Raw genomic sequence first — 14,539 nt, forward strand, 5'->3', positions numbered from 1 at the left:
TGGGTGGAGGGGAGGGGGTGGTGGTTGGGTGGTAGTGGGGTTAGGGTTAGGGTTTGAGGGTTAGGGTTAGGTTAATTAGGCCTAATTAGGATTTATTTAGGTTGATTAGGCCTAATTAGGATTTAATGGGGTTAATGACTAATGACAGTTAACACCGTTAGTCATTAAGGTCATTTAAGGGTACCCCGTGTATTAGTTTGAAATTTAGGGGTACCCTGTGAATTTTGAAAACTTGGAGGGTACCAGGTGAATTTTTTGAAAACTCGGGGGTATTTGGTGAAAAAACCGTAAAAATAAATAACTTAGATTTAACATATACTTCTACGTCTAAACTGATAACACACATGCATAGAGTAACAAAGATTATATATAATCTAATAACAAAAACATATATAAATTGAAATGACAGATACACATTTCATGCACTTGAAACGATCTCAGCCAAGGCCTTTTCAATATATGATACTTTCTTCATTTTTCTAAGGATACTACAATATTTAAATTACATGTTTGTCAACATGTAAATTTGCCAATCAATATATTTAATTGTAGTACATTATAGAAAGGTGATATTTTGTAAATATACATTAAAATCCGACAACATAACTATTACATACTTGATTTTGCTATATATATTAGTTAACTATTTTTTATCAAAGTTAATAAATGAATAATGCATAAGTCAAAATAATATTATTTTTCAAAATAACGAAGAAAGTAATGTAGTACAAAAGATCAAGCAAAGTTCTTCGAGTTTGGAAATTTCAGGTCACAAAAAAAAGAAGCAATTCTTTTTGACGCCAATGACAAGAAAATATTATATAGCAAGAGCTTTCATAGAAAATATCTAAGAGTATCCGAGTACGCGATAACTACTACTCTATTAACTTATTGTATCATGACGTGTAATGAAAATCATATATGTGGTAATGGTAGAATTAGAAACTGAAGTTGCCTTCGACTTTGTTCCCACTTAATGATAAAAGTGTATAGGAAAAATTGTGAATAACCACCTGTTAGATACACCTGTTTCAAAATAACCACCCCAATTTCATTTGCATTTAAATAACCACCTCTACTTAGCTTCACGTTTTTAAATACCCACCTCTTAACAGAAAAAGGTGACTCCGTTAACAGTGAGGCCTGTTGACACGCTTTTTATTAAATTTCCCGCCAATTTTCCTCGACTTTGACCTATATATACATCTCTAACATTGACAAACCTAATCTAAACAAATTTGGCAAAGATTTACTTCAATTCCACTGTGATTCCTCTTGAAGCTCAAAATTCAGGTATGTTCTTTGCAATTTCTAGGGTTTTAATGTATATATCTAGGGGAAATTAGGGATTTTTCTTGTATTCTTATGAATTCTAAAAATTTTACCTTTATGAACTTGTTAGGAATTTGCTATGGCTGAAAGGGAATCAATTACTTGCCATTGTATTCTCCCTGTTGCAAGGAGGACTTCTTGGACTGAGAAGAATCCCGGACGAAGGTTCAATTCATGTCTTGCAAATTCTATGAGCATGAAACGGAGTGGAGGGGCTGCGGTTTTTTTAGATGGATTGATGAGAGACAAACTGAATGGCAGAAGCTATTTATAAATCAACTTATTGCGCAGAAGAGGTTGTTGGAGGGCAGAGTTAGGTCATTGGAAGATGAAGTGAGCAGTTTGCAAGGACAACGAAGACTGAGTTGCAGATTAGAGAGAAAGAATCTTGTCTAGAAAAAATGAATGAAGAATTTAAAATGGGGAGGGGAAGGTGAAATAATAATTGAAGTTTGAAGAAGAAGGAAGAGAGAGGAAAGAGAGAATAGGAAAAAAGTAAGAAATGCGTGGTCTGTTGGAGGGAAATTAGGTGAGTAAAAAAATGGGCCCCACTGTTAACGGAGTCACATTTTTCTGTTAAGAGGTGGGTATTTAAAAACGTGAAGCTAGGTAGAGGTGGTTATTTAAATGCAAATGAAATTGGGGTGGTTATTTTGAAACAGGGGTATCTGACAGGTGGTTATTCACAATTTTTCCAAGTGTATAATTAGGGGTGATAAACTGATAATCAAGTGAATCACGAGTACAGGTATACTTGATTTGACTGGAAAACTGCTGAATCATGGTTGTTGCTCGTTAAGCTCGTCAAATCTTTGCTTGACTCGTACTCATTATAATTTGTGTAGCTCGACTCAAACTCAATTCGACTCGAGTCCGGTTTGCTTGAATAGCTTGAATGACTCGACTTGATTGCTTTACTCAAAGCTGAGAGACTCAAGTATTTGAATCCAATTGAGTTAATGACAAAGTCAATCCAAGATCCAAACCAATATCATCATTTAAGTTCATACTTCAGTAAGACCCATGTATAATATTACTATACTAGGCCCAGAAGGAGACATAAATAAATTATTTGGGTAATGTTTTATAACCTTAATTGCTCGCATCTCATGATAATCCAGATGCGGGAGTAATTACACTTTTGCTTTTTCCTTCGTCTCTTCCCGTCTTTTTTTCCCGATTCGCTGCTTCTTTTGTTAATGAGTCACCGAAATTCATTGTAATATAGATAAATAAATGAGGTTATTTGATTTATATTTTCGACATTATAGGTATAGAAGGACTTTATTTCTTTACTTGTAATATTTAGTTAATATGGTAATTTTTTTTTATATTAAATAAAATAAATTTCTACAAAAAATGTATAAAGAAAATATCAAGCCACTTGCTAGATTATCAAGTTTAGCAGGATTATTTTAAATTCGTACTTATTAAGGTTTCGAGTCGAGTGAATCAACTTTGAGTGTTCGCAAGCTGCTTTACTCCTCCTAATATCTACTTTATCTCATGCAAGAGTTATGTGGTAATATTAACAAACAAAAGTCCTGCTGAATCATTGCACCAAAGAAAATAGAAATGATAATTTTACTTTACTATGCCAATTGCGAAGGGAAAGTCTATGATGTTCTCGAACGTACCTAACTTTAGATATGGTTAGTCACTTAGGACTATTTTGGTGCATTTGAAATATAAATGAGTAAAATAGACCGTACACATACCTTTAAAGGTAAGAGAAAGCTGAATAATTTATATTAGTATTCACATAGTTGTTGCAGCTGATGCATAATCATAACAGTTTTTTTTTTTTTTTTTTGACATCGAAGTAACGTACAAGCAAATAAAGCCAAAAGAAACTTAAGTGAAACTAAGCCTAACTCGGCGGCATTGCGTTGCTAGCTCATGCGCTTGGCGAACTTGAGAGCGAGGTACCTTCATGAGACAGCACCACTGAAAACCCTCCGCCAAATTGCGAATGTCCTTCAGCGTATGACTTACCGAGATGTGCGTTTGCCTCTGAGACTCCAGGAGGCGTACCAGTAAATCTGAATCCGTGAGCAGGAGGATGTTTGAGATGAGTGAAGTACGAGCCCACCTCATGGCGTGAAGACATGCCATTGCTTCGGCCTGTAAGGCAGAAGATGTATAAATAAACATCCCATGTTGGTGTAGTCGCTGATGCTGTTGGTGAACCACATACCCATCCCCGCCTGTCCCGTCTCCCGCCGTCCAAGAGTCGTCAAACTGAATAATAACATCCGGTCTACCTATTGACATTCTACCTAGTTGTGCTACGATGAAGCCTGGTGGTCGATCATAATTAGGGGCAGGAGGCGGAGGGGGGTTAAAAACATTCACATCGATAAACCGTGAGTGTTGACTAGCACCTTCCCGAACTTGGCCATCTAATGTTCGCAAAGAAGCCCTAACCTGTCGAAAGACTTGGCCATTTCTCGTAGTCCAAATAGCCCACAAGGTGTTAATAAACTCCGGCAACCGAGTGCCCCCATAACCATCTTCTTTGCGGAATTTTCTTATCCAAAATTCTAGCCACGAAGCTAGGGACAAATCTGGGAAATCTAATGGCGAAATGTTCAAAGTACTGCGTCCCCAAGCTTCTAGAGCTAAAGGGCAATGTCTGAATATATGTTGGTCGTTTTCCTCATCGTGAAGACACGTTTGGCATTGGTTCAAAATAGGAATTCCACGATTTCGGAGATTGGAAGCCGTGGCCAAGCAATTATGCCACAATTTCCAAATAAACATTTTCCACTTTGGCATGATATTCAGACCCCAGAGTTGACGAAAAAACGTCGAACGAGCTGGACCTGTCATGCTCTGAATTTCTTGTGATTGTTGCTGAAAAACATAATTATAACCTGATTTTGTAGAATAGGAACCTGATCTCGTATAAGGCCAATACGGCTGATCGTGAGCCTCATTGAAAAGAGGAAGCTCAATACTTTTGATATTTCGAGCATCGCGAGGAACAAATAACTCATTGATCCGTCGTGAATTCCAACCCTGGTGATTTGGCAAGATAAGGTCTTTGACATAAGTGGCCGCAGCACAACGTAGCGGAACATCATCCCTAAAAGTTGGAATTTGTCCGTGAACCCAAGCTTGATTCCCAGCTCGAATAGACGCCCCATTACCCACCTTCCATACACAAGCTGCTTGAAGAGTGCGGCTGGCCATTAGAAGCCCCCGTCTACCCCCAAGAAATACCATTTAATGTCGGTCGGATCCAATCATTGAGAGGATTTGTTGAATGGAACACCTTTTAAACCAACAGTTGTGGATGCTGGACAATGCGCCAAACCTTTTTCATAAGAAGAGCTTTATTAAAAATCCCCACATTACGGATACCAAGCCCACCTTGACCTTTTGGCTGATGAATGATCTTCTGTGCGCGCCAATGAATCCCTGTCTGTGAACTATTTTTCCAGAAGAACCGAGCAATCATGGCATTCAGTTTGTTCACAATCATTGCTGGTATCGGGAAACAGAGAGTTGATTCATAATCGTAGCCACAAGTATAGAATTGATGATAATCAGCTTGGACGGTTGTGATAAGAAGCTATGATTCCATCGAGCTATCTTGCTTGAAATGATATCCAGCAGAGGGGTAAAATGTTGAACTTTGGATCCCTGAATGTCAATAGAGGAACCCAGATAATTCCCGAGTGAAGGTTTATCTTCCATTTGAAGAATGTGTTTAAAGCCCTGACGTTGATCAGGGGGGATGTTCGGACTAAATTTCACGAAAGACTTTTGGAGATTAACGACCTGGCCGGAAACAGAGCAAAATCTAGTAATTATCGTATGCACAGCTTGGCATGCTTCCTCCGATGCACGGAAGAAAAATAAAGCATCATCTGCAAAGAACAAATGAGAAATAGTAGGCCCCCGTTGTCCAATCTTAATACCTTGAAATTTACGGATATCCGTTGCCAGCGAAGTCATGCGGGATAAAATGTCCATACAAAATAAGAAAAGGTATGGTGATAATGGATCACCCCGTCGCAGTCCACAAGTTGGCTTGAACGTTTGTGTAGCCGACCTATTAATAAGAACCCGATAAGAGACCGTTGTTATACACTGTTCAATAAGCCGAATCCAAGCCACAGGGAACCCATACGCTTGTAAAACCTTTATAATGAACAGCCAACTTACTCTGTCATACGCTTTGTTCATATCCAATTTCAGTGTTGCTAGATGTCGTAGCCCTGACCGTTGTTTATTAATAATGTGTGTCAACTCGTGTGAAATCAATATATTGTCATCCATGTGACGCCCCGGAACAAACGCATTTTGATAGTCCGCTATCAAGCTAGGAAGGAGGTGCTTCATCCTGTGCACCATACATTTCGCAATACATTTATAAACAACGTTACATAGACCAATTGGACGAAACTGACTAACCTCCTCCGGTGGATTAGTTTTGGGAATTAAGACCAATAAAGTTTTGTTCCATTCCTTTAAAAGGAATCCCGATGTAAAAAACCGTTGGATTGCGTGGGTTACTGAAGGGCCAATTATATCCCAATGCAATTTGAAAAATTCGGCCGGCATACCATCTAATCCAGGTGATTTATCATTTGCGATTTCAAACATTGCCTGTCGAATTTCTTGACTTGAAATAGGCGCCAAGAGAGCCTGCGACTCCATCCCTGAGATTTGGGGTATATTGAGCTCCCGTAACACCAGCTCAATAGCCTCACCATGCTGATTATTTAATAGAGGGGACACTTCCGCTACCCGGTAAAGATCCTTAAAATAAGCTTGGATCATAAGGCAAATGTCATTCGGATTTTCGACCCAGTCACCCGCTGAATCTCGAAGCATGAATATGTAATTTTGTTGTTTCTTTTGTCGAAGCCTATTAAATAAAAATTTTGAGGGGATGTCTCCGAGCTGTAAATGACGATCTTTTATGCGTTGTTGCCAATAGTGCAATGCCATTGAGGCTTCATTTAACAATATCTGGTGACGTTGTACCAGAGCATTGCCTTGAGAAATAGTTTGGACTTGGTTGCCTTGATGATGGAGCTCGTTAAACAATTTTGGCCAATTAACGCCCCAAAAAAGTCGCTTATCCAAACACCAAATTTTGAGACGGTTTCGCAACAAATCCAGTTTTCGCATTAGACTATACATGGTCGACCCCTCAACATGAATGGACCATATCTCGTGTAGTATTGCTAAAAACATCAGGATGTTGCAGACACCAACTTTCAAGTTGGTAAGGCCGGTTTAACTTTCCCAACATAGGCGAGGTTTGTAACCAAATGGGAGCATGGTCGGAGTTGATGATGGGGAAATTTTGTATAATAGTCGAAGGGAACTCTTCGAGCCATTCCTGACTTGCATAGGCTCTATCCAACCGTTCCATAATAAGAGCGGAATCCAGTCGATTATTAGTCCAAGTGTAGCGTGGCCCATAAAATGGTACATCGCACAAATGTAGCTCATGTTTCCAACTTTGAATTTCTTCCCACCCTCTAATTAACGTCGCCCCTCCCATTTTATCCACATACGAATCTACTTGATTGATATCACCTATGATAATGTACTTCTTGAACGGACTCAGAATGTTGATCAAGTCATTCCATAGAGCCGGACGAAGCTCGGCTTGAGGCGCTCCGTACAAAAATAGACAGTGCCACACTTTTCCATTGATAGACGATATTTTACATAGTACATAATTACTACATTGAACACTACATCCATAACATACGGACCCCAACAAAAAACCGCTAAACCACCTCTAGATTCTACAGCATCAACACCACAAAAAGAAGTTGGGTTAGTAGACCGCAGAACTTGGACCACATTATTTACACTAGATTTAGTTTCCTGGAGGAACAAAAACGCAGGACGGTAGCTTTTGAGGAGCCACCTAAGGTACAGAATTGTCGGACTTTGGGGATCATTCAGTCCGCGACAATTCCAGGCAAGAACATTCATCTTGACGTTGGTGGTTGAATCGGGTCAACCACGTCCCTTTAACTGTCAGCAACAAAAGTATCCATTGTTAAACCCAAATGAACCACTGCATCTGCATCAAAATGTTGTTGGTTCACAGTTTCATTAGAGGAGGTGCTACGGATTTCCAGTTGTTTCGCTTTTTTCTGTGTCCAATCCACAAGAGGCTGCTCCGGGGAAGCACCTGCTACCCTTTTACCTTTCGAGTGCCTAGTGATCTGCAAATCTGGTTCAACCCCAAAAACCGTTGCCATCTCCACGTCTGTGATTGATTTCCCTCTCATTCTTTTAGACAGTGGCGCACCTGGTATAATAAAGCCCCCTTTAGCGTCCCACTCTTCCATTTTCCTTTTCTGCCTCTTTAATCTCGCCTGAAATTCATCACCGCCAAAGCGAAAATAAGAGTGCAAGGATTGACTTTTAGAGTGTGAAGCATCCCTGCGTGTCTTCCCCATAAACATGGAGGCCGAAACCGGAAGTGCAAGAACAAGCTGACGTGCAGGCCCTTCCTCCTGATTACTGGTAACCATATTTTCTTCAAAGGACCTTGCATCAGTATCAACCTGCAGAATATCTAACGGGGAAGTTGGGGAATATAACTCATCTCCTGTGTTATTACCATTAATTTGAAGCTGAGTAGTAGGAGTTCCCTGCAAAATAGGGCTAAGATAATCTGCAACCAAGGGAGGGGAGATGCGAAAACGATTATTAATAAAGCGAGAAATATTGCGAAGCTCATCTGGTTCTTCATTATACGAGTCCGTTGTGTACTGTGGCGAGATCAACACTGCTGCGGTACCCTGATAATAATTATGGTTGTCCTGATTTGTTATTCGCTGCTGCCAGTTGCTCGGGCCTGATTCATTTGGGCCTGGTGGAATTAGACGCCAACCCTCTTGGACAAAGGCCTCCAGAGTGTTTGAGGTGGGTATAGTCGCTGGATTAGATTGAGGAGGTGGTCTGGGATGTTCTTGAGCACTAGCAGACCCACACCAGTTGTGAGGCAACCAAGCACTCCTGGAGGCCCAATTGGGGAGGCCCAACTGTTGAACTAGAGATCTCGCAGCATTAATATTTGACCCAGACTGAATATTCTGAGAACATGGAGCCACTGTACCAGCAGAAGGCGATCCAGGTGGGAAGTTGAGATCAAGAGATGGAGGAGGGCCTCGATTTTCAGCCAAGGTAGTAGGAGGGACACCAACGAACACACTTGGGCCAAGGCTCAATCCAAATCGCCTCCCAGGCGAAGGGGTAACATTTTCCTCCCATCTAATTGGGCTAAGATCGTAAAGCGAAGCATTGGAGAAGTCCGGTGGAGGATTCGTATGATTCTGCGAGTTCTCGTCCGAGTAATATTGATGACGAGGATTCAAACGCGGTACCTGGAAATCAGGTGTTGCATCAAAGTAATCTTCCGAAGAGCTGTCCGATTCACCATGATCATGAAGATATAAGTTGGGATATAAATAGGGATCATATTGCGGTCCAGCATAGTGAGGAGGAATACTTGAGTTAAAGTTTGTTTGGTTTTGTTGGTAAATTTGGTAGGGAGAAGAAATTTGTTCGGTTGTAAATGAATAGTATTAAAGGCGGTAGAGATTACTTGGGGATCGCTAGCTGGATCTCTTCAACACTTGCATGATGAACATCTGTCATCCATGGGGAGACAGGAACATGAGTATAGCGGCGCTTGCAGTTTCTGTCTTTAGGGTTCTAGGTTTTCTCACCAAGGTGAGGAGAATTCTTTAGAGAGAGAAAGAATCCTAGTCAACTAGGTTTTTTTGTTTCTTTATTGTCGTTGTTTAGTATATAATCATAATAGCCAAGGAAAATATAAATAAATCTAAGGAGCGAAAAATTAAAGCAATGACAAAAGCAAATTTGATGTGGAAAACCTTTTCCTTATAAGTAGAGAAAAATCCATTAATTGTTTCACTAAAACTTCAAAGAATACTAGCAAAATCAATCCTAAACTCTCGATCTCTGTGATGTGTTTCTTCAAATACATAAACAATGACCCTTATCTCTCTCTATATAAAGCTTGAGATCTTATGTGTCATATTTATATATAATTTTTAGGTGCATTTAGGCTTTTTTTGGAGTATTTAGGTTTATTATTAGGTTTACTATTGTATCATATTATCAACTTATGTTACTCTTCTTCTATTCGGTATATTTTCTTGTTTTTGATGAATTTCAGGTAATAAGAACATATTTGAAGTATAATTAGCTAAGCATGAGCATTAGGAGCATTTATGAGAAATGTACATTGTACAAGGGTCGTTATGGTATTTTATCGTACGAGTTATTTAATCGAAAATAAAGCGGGAAATCAACTGAACAATGTGGAAAAAGAATCATGTCTGCTCTTTTAAGCATAACTTTTTATGTGTTCCTATGAATTAAATAACTTGGTGGAATGAAAAGTAGACTTAAAGTGCTTTTTCCAAGGATAGGTTGTACGCTCTAAGAAGGGTTCTAGTCAAGAAGTTATGTCTTTCGCAAGTTCACATTATTTTTGCAAGAATATGCTCCCGTACGCGTGGATCACTAAATTCGTCCATTATTGAATGATTATTCCGACTTTTCTTGTTAACTTATATTAGGATATTTCGATTATTTATATATAGGAAGAATCTGAAGAATCACTTGTTAAGATAACTCTCATATTCTTTATAGTTTTAGTTTCATTCATATTTTTTTCTAGACTAGGTTGTCATGCTTTTTAGTTTTTTAGCCCTAGTTTTTCTTATGAACTTCATTGAGGTAGAACGGCTCATTTGAGGTTCAGTATACCTTTAAATGTCAGTGAGAACTCCACATGTGCCGGCATTTGGCCGAGGACGGACTTAGTTGCACTACTTAATTATTAAAACAAACTTATCATTTGGTATGAAGCACCTATGATGCATAAGTACTATTTTGAAGCACTAGATAGGAGCTTGAAGTACATTATGCTATCAGTTGACAGTGCTAACTTGTAGAGACTTTTTGGTGGGAAAATCGTTGTGTTTGCTGATGCTTTTAGGCAAATATTAGAGGTCATATCTAAGGGAACCATATAGGATATTATTTTTTCTACCATCAATTCTTCCTTTTTATGGGGTTCATGGAAAGTGCTTAAACTTACTCGCGACATGAGACTGCAAGGCTGACATTCAACTTTTGATCTTGAAGAAATAAAAGTGTTTTCATATTCTATACTAAGTATAGGTGATGGCAACGTGTAACACCCCTAAATTACTCAATTTTAAATAAATAATTTAGTAAATAATAATATTTGAGTAATGTAAGAGTATTACTACCACGTGACGAACACACTTTTCGGCATCCAACCAGTAATTAACTAAATAACTTGCAACGAAAGACTTTAACAAAAAATAATAAATTTCTTTATTAATAAAAGTAAATATTGTCTCAAACTCAAAATAAATAACACCCTAATCTAGGTGAAGATCCCCTTCATAGTATGCTCGCATGCACGTCCAAAATTCACCGGCAAAACTGCTTACCAAAAGGTAAACAGGGCAAAGCCAAATAGGAAAAAGAAAATATGCGTCAGTATAAAATTGAGTCAAAATGTACTTGATAAGTAACACAATTGCTAGTTCGTAACCATTTATATTTCAAAAACTCCATCACTAATAATTCAAGAAAAATCCTTTTAGAATAAACTCTTTCCAAACACTTTAACTAATGATTCAATAACCTTTGAGAACAAACTCTTTCCAAATAACTTGGATTAAAAATAATCTTCAAAACAATTCGTTTTCTTATATCCCCTTCCTTTTCCTAAGTGTGCAACCCCCCCCCCCCCAAAGTTAGTCATCCCATCACGGATCTATATCAAGTGGTAACAATAATTGCTAACAAGTGGACTTTGAAGCATGAAACCTTCTTAATTTTAATCAAGTGGTAACAATAATAAGATGACTTGTAAGTCATGAATAAACCCTTCTTGATGTAAATCAAGCAGTAGTAATAATAATATGATGTGTAAGTCATAAATAAACCTCATTTTCTCATAAACAACTTAATCAACCTTTCCTTGTAAAAAACCATTTAATTTCAAAAAAGGATAATAGAACTTTTATATAAAAATAATTGATAAAAGAAACCTCCAAGAGTGAATAATTAAATATTCTAATCATTCCAAACCCAATTTTCAAACCAATCCAATCATTAAATCAATAAAAAACTTTACCACATAAAACCAAATTTCGAAAGATCTAGCTACATAACGTATCTTGATCTTGCACAAAGAGTATACTAGTATGTTCACTTCTTCTTATGCTTGAGCTTTCTCATAACCAACCACTAAGTAATTTTTGACATGAACTTAATCATAAATTTAAACATGAATAACCTATCATGAACATAATATTTTTGAGTAAGAAACATGAAACGCTTTTTCTTAACCCGAAGAAAGTTGGAACTTGAATAAGAAATGTAAAACTAGAATAAATTTCAAAGAGAAGGAAGAACCTAGAAGTAAGAGAGTATGGATTCTTCAAAGTTTTTGTGTAGAAAAGATGACTCAAGGTAAGGGATATTTATAGAAGTAGGATAGGTGGTACTTAATTTCAAAAATTAAATAGATTGTAACCTTCACCATAAAATTAGGAGATTAAACCAAGATTTGTAACCTCCATCATAAGTTTGGAAGTTTTAGGAAACAAAGCCTCCTCCCTATTTAGTACAATCCCGTCAAAATAAATGGCTCAAAATTTTATTTTGTGTTTTTGCAAAATTCATTTCCGAACTCTTTTAAAAAAGATATATTTAATAAATTTTTGACTATGATTTAAAATCCAAAAGCTAAAGGAAATTCCCATTGATAACCTTCTAGTTTTCCGGTTTCACAATGGTAACCCTGTGATTTCAAATACCCAAAAATGACCTTGTACTCTGTTGAATTGCCAAACGTGAATTTTTCAGTTAAATTTCCATTATATCTAACCGTTAAATCAATAAATGAATATCGAAATGTTTCTCGAATGCAAATTGAGGGGCATCTAATAGTTTTTTGTAAATTTCGACCTCAACTTTGATCCATAAAGGACTAAATCGACCCCCAAAACTTAATTGGGATATTTCTTTCGGTGCACAAAATAATGCACGCAAATTGAGATATTTATGCAACGCAAATTATTTCGAAAAGATAGCTCTGTCAAGGTTTTGGGGGTCATTTAATTTTAGTCCTTATTGGTTCACATTTGAGGTCGGAATTTGCAAAAAACAATTACTTGGCCCTCAATTTGCATTCTAAAAACATTTCAATATGCGTTTATTAATTTAATGGTTAGATATAACATAAATTTATAGGAAAAAGTCATGTTTTGGAACTCAACAAGAGTACAAGGTCATTTTCGGGAATCTAAAAACATTAGGGTTATAATTGGAAAACCCAAAAACTACAACGTTACCAATGGGAATTTCCCAAAAGCTTATCAAATCCAATTTTGACGCCATCTCCCGCCAAAATAATTTAAAAACAAGTTAAATAACTAAATTAACCTTTGCTTGAAATATTTATTTTTAAAAATAAATATTTTAATTACGTGAACATATACTCAAATACATTGGGTATTACAAAACTTGGAGAGCTGTATGATGGAACATGTGTCATTGATATTAGTGATGATATTCGTATTACTGGAGGAAAAGACCCTATTTCCGCAATTGTACAAAGCACATATCCTTGCCTTACAGATCATCCATGGGAAGCAAAGTACTTTCAAGAAAGAGCTACTCTAGCTCCGACAAATGAGATAGTCGAGACAGTTAATGATCATGTATTGTCTACCATCCTCGAAAAGGAAAAAGAATACTTTAGTTCAAATGCAATTAGGAAAGAAGAAAAGAACTTTGGGATCAACGAACATCAACTGAATTCCTCAATAGAATAAAATATTTTGCTTACCAAATCAAAATATAAGGTTGAAGGTTGGTGCACCGGTCATGCTTCTAAGGAGTATTGATCAAACAACAGGATTGTGTAATGGCAGAAATTAGTTGTCAGGTATTTAGGCAATCGTCTCAATGAGGGTATCGACATGTCCGGCAGTAATGTCGGTGAGAAATTGTTCATCCCAAGAATGACTGTAATACCCCATATTTTTGAGTATTGATTCAAGTAATTAAAATATTTATTTCTAATATATATTTTAAGCAAAGGGTATTTTATCAACTTCACTCGTTTTTAAATTAGTTTGGCGGAAGACGGCGCCAAAATTGGATTTGTTAAACTTTTAGTTTTAAATCCTAGTCAAAAATTTGCTAAAAACAGAAAAAAAAAAATTATGGCCTTATTTTCTGACGGGATTTCATAGTAAATGGGGAGTTTTGCTCTCCTAAAACTTCCAAATTTCTGATGGATGTAACAAATCTTGGTTTAATCTCCTAATCTATGGTGAAGGTTATAAACTATTTGAAATTAAGTACTACCTATTCTACTCTTATAAATACCCCATTCCTCAATCGAGAGTTGATCACGTATCATGATTTAGAGATCCAGTATCATGAGGGGATGGTGTAAAGCAAACAGCACGGCTCATGTACAACATTCTTTGAGAGTGGCTTTCTGTTGGATGACCCCAAGGATTTTGCTTTTAAAGTGGATTCCGTGAAGACTAGCCTCAGCATCATCATCTTCTTGTTATTTTCTTCTTGGACTTTCGAATAACTCACTAATACTAACTCCCTTTTCATTATCTTGCACTGATAATTTGATAGTGCTGAAGTGCCCTCATCAAACATCAACTCCTGCTAATCGATGCACAAACTCAAACTACCATTTTTTTTCACGAACAATACAGGTGCACCCCTAGGGAGACGAACTAGGTCTTATACACCTTTTTACCAACAACTCCTCCAACTTAACTTTTAACTATTTCATCTCAGCTGGAGCCATTCTATACGGAGGCTTTGAAATACGTTCGATTCTTGGCATCAAGTCTATGGTGAACTCGAAATCCCTAACAGGTGGCACACCCTGTATCTCTTCAGGAAACACATCATGAAACTTAGTTACAACCGGAACCTCCTTATTATCATCTTCCTTTTCAATTCTCTGAACTCCACATAAGAATAACGGACGCCCCTTCTTCACATAAGATTGAATTTTCAAACCGGGCACTATCTTCATTCCCTTCTCCTTCCCAAGCTTCCTATAAGTCATCCTTTCTTTCTTAGGGTCGACTAAGGACATATTTTGGGC

General features: G+C 37.4%; 1 long non-coding RNA gene across 1 annotated transcript; it reads left to right on the forward strand.

Annotated features, from left to right (window-relative positions):
- Positions 1-878: 878 nt before the first annotated feature.
- On the forward strand, positions 879-2,586 carry LOC125492363 (uncharacterized). The gene is made up of 2 exons (XR_007268934.1): positions 879-1,293; positions 1,403-2,586. It is a non-coding gene; the product is annotated as an uncharacterized LOC125492363 (long non-coding RNA).
- The last annotated feature ends 11,953 nt before the right edge of the window (positions 2,587-14,539 follow it).

Source organism: Beta vulgaris, chromosome 8 (assembly GCF_026745355.1).
Source record: "Beta vulgaris subsp. vulgaris cultivar EL10 chromosome 8, EL10.2, whole genome shotgun sequence".
In the NCBI taxonomy this organism is placed as follows: Eukaryota; Viridiplantae; Streptophyta; class Magnoliopsida; order Caryophyllales; family Amaranthaceae; genus Beta; species Beta vulgaris.